Source organism: Elephantulus edwardii, unplaced genomic scaffold, assembly GCF_000299155.1.
Source record: "Elephantulus edwardii isolate Elephantulus edwardi_28Jun2011 unplaced genomic scaffold, EleEdw1.0 scaffold00083, whole genome shotgun sequence".
Lineage (NCBI taxonomy): Eukaryota > Metazoa > Chordata > Mammalia > Macroscelidea > Macroscelididae > Elephantulus > Elephantulus edwardii.
In genome coordinates, this window is record NW_006399833.1 from 13,232,910 (window position 1) to 13,236,456 (window position 3,547).

Genomic DNA, 3,547 nt, shown 5'->3' on the forward strand with positions numbered 1-3,547 from the left:
CCGTCGAGTCGCAGGTGACTCATAGCAACCCTATGAAGGAAAGTCCTCAACACTTGGGTGTCTTTCATCCTGTCTCCAGGTTCATAGGGTTTTCAGAGACAAGCTATTACAGAAGTGGATTCCCCCTCAATTGGGCACATCTGAAAAAAACATTGTCCAGCTCCCATTAAATTAAGTAAGGCCATAAAAAAGACTCAACCAAATGCAGGTGATCAAATGTTTGTGTGCAACTTTTGAAATATCCTGTCTCTACTAGCTGGAATGCAGGTGTGATGGTTAGAACCCTAGCAGTTTTTTTATTGTGGTCAAATAGCTTGCTGAGAATGATAAGGGAGTAAGCTTCAAGCAATTCTGATGTCCTTCTAGTTGTGACTGCTGGCCTCTGAATATGTTAATTTTTGTTTTGTCTTATGTTTTACATTGATTTGCCACCTGCTTGGTATATCACAGTTTGCCTATGAATAGCCAACCTGAACACTTTCCTATTTTGTGCCATCCTTTTGATCTTGATAAACTAAAACCCATTGCTGAGGTCATCATATCATTCTATCTTATTGGAAATCTCCTTCACTAACTCTCCATCTTTCCAAGTGTGGTGCCCCTTTCTAAGGAATAGCATCGCCTAGCTACATGTCCACAGTTTGACAAATGAAGCTTTGCCATCTTTGCTTCCAAAGAGCACTGTGGTTGCACCTTTTCCAAGATGTATCTGTTCTTTTGTCAGCCCATGGGACATTAAGTACTCTTTTCCAATACCACAACTCAAAAGCATCAATTCTAATATATCTCAAAGAGAGCATAACTGACATCCAAGCAGATATATTCATACTCATGTATATTGTGGCTTTGTTCACAATAGCAAGGAGTTGGAAACAACCTAAGAGCCCATCAACAAACGAATGGATAGAGAAGCTCTGGTATATTCACACAATGGAATGCTACGCTGCATCGAAAAACAAGGAACTAATGCAATATTATTCAAAATCGGTGACCCTGGAGGACATTATGCTGAGTGAAGTATCTCAGTCACAAAAATGACAAATACTACATGGTGCCACTGTTGTAAAACAGGGCTGACATTGGGGTTGGGGAGAGACTGAGAACGATGGGTTAAGTAATGTATTGAAACAGATGAGGGAGAAAACTATTTGAAAGGGATATGTGATTAGGTATTTTTCCATGATGGCCCTCCAGAGCGAAGGCTGAATAGTGGAGTGCACCTGGGGGGGAGGGATTGTAAAACAATGAAAGAATTTTTCTTTTACTTTTCCAAGAGGGGAGTGTACTGGGGGGGAGGGGAGAAAAGTGCAACAATGAGTGAATGGAAATCCAAAGTCTCTGTAAATTTTCTTTGAAATTAATAATAAATTGAAAAAAAGAGCATCAATTCTTCTGTCATCCTTGTTCATTGTCTAGCTCTCTGATGTGTAGCAGGTAATTAAAAATATCATATCCTGAATCAAACACACATTACACTTTATCTATTATGCCTTTAATAATTATATAATGCCCTTTACTATCTTTTGTGACAATTTTCATCCTGTAGTCTATTGTATCCAAGATTATTATTGCCACTCCTCCTTTTTTTTTTTTTTTTGGATGGAACTTACTTGGTATATTGTTGTTTCTGGCCTTTAATTTTTAGTCCATCCCCCTCCCCATTTTTAAGATCTGTCTCTTAAAGGCAACATATTGATGGAGCTTTGTTATTTAATAGTTTTTTTCTATTACTCTTTTTCTTTTATTTGGTACATTTAAACTGTTCATATTAATTATGATTGTTAATAGGATACTTTTTTCCCATTTTTGCTGTGTTTCTTTTTCTGTTGTTTCTGGTTACTTTAGTTCATCCACTTTTCTTTGGAATCACTGTGAAAAAGACTTCCCTTAAAATTTCTTATAGAGTTGTTCTAGTTTTTAGAAATTTTTTTAAGTTCTTGCGTTTCTACCAATGACCTAATTTTTCCTTCATATTTAATTGACCGCTCTGTTGGGTACAGGATTCTCTACTGGCAATTATTTTCTTTCTGTCTTCTGTATATGGCATCCCATTTTCTTCTTGCTAGCAAGGTTTCTGCTGAGAAATCAGAGCTTAATCTAATTGATTCACCTTTATAGGTGACTCTTTGTTTTCCTCTCACTGCTTTAGTCTTCATTCTATCCTTATCTTGGAGTTTGAAAAACTTGACTGTAATATGTCTTGATATTTTTCTTTTAGGGTCTAATCTGCTTGGAGTTTGCTGAGCTTCTTGAATGTGGATATCCTAATTTTTCTAGTACCTCTTCCACAATTTTCTCAGTGCTTTTTCTCTCCCACTCTTATTCTGGAATACCTGTCATAAGTATGTTGTTCTGTTTCATGTTATACCACATGTTCCTAATGGTGATTTTTATTTTCACGTTCTTGTTTTGTTTTTGTCTCCTCTCTTTTTTTCTTCTATTAAGTTTCCACTGAGGTTCTTCTCTTCTAGCTCACTGACCCTCTGTCCTATCTCTTTTAGTCTGCTTTTTTGTCCCTCTAACATGTTGCAGAATTTTGCCATTTCAGTCTTGGAATACTTTATTGCATTTTCATGCTTTTCTTTTATTTCCAGTACTGTGTTGGTTGTACCCTCTCTATCTTGTGCTGATTTTAAAAATTCTTGTATGTCTTTATTTATGTTTTCAATTATTTCTTCCAACATTTGTAACTTCTTCATTTGCTGATCCTGTAACTCAGCATTGATGTATTCCTTCTGGCTCTCTTTTTTGGTGGTATTTGCTTTATTTATGGTTTCAATTCTTTCTCCCATCATTTGTAATTTTGTCAGGAATTGTTCATATAACTCCATGTTGATATTTTCTTCTGTCTCCCCGTCTCTGGGGAATTTATTGGGTCTGCAATCTTATCTGCTCTTTTAGGAGAAAGCTTATTTTGTTTTTAATAGTATTTTAAGCTGTCTGCTACATTCTTGACATTGTATCAGATTCTTCTTGGTATGTGTGGGGCATTTTCTTCCCTGTCATGTCTGCCTAGGTTGTTAACACCTCCTTATCTTTACAATGCTTTTGATAAGTTGCAGATCTTAAGTATTGCCACCCAATGGAGTTCCCAAGTGGCATTCTTCCCTGCTGGTCATCTATGGGTAGATATGTTCCTGTTTCCTGTGGCTAGTTTCTCATCTGGTTGTCCTTTGAGAGGCAGGGAGCTACCCCAGATTTGATAGGTCTGGTTTTCTGTCCTCTCTTGTAGTTTGGTGGTGGAAGGAGGCTCCCCAGGGGTAGGCAAAGTCCCAGGAGTGCTACCTGAGATATATTGCTCAAGTAAAAGACCCAGAAAAGTCACTAGGTCTCAAAAGTGTGACCTCTAGGTCTCAGTAATTGCTAATCACCATGCACCTTTCCCTTCTCCCAGGGCTGTTTGTAGGGATGGCTATTTAAACTCTAGAAGACAAAGACTCAGGGAAGTACCTATTCCTCAGCAATTTAGTTCTCAGTCCTTGCTACCCTACGATGTCCAAGTTTACAGGCCTTTCCTCTATTAGCCTTTGAGGTGAAGTGCTGCTAG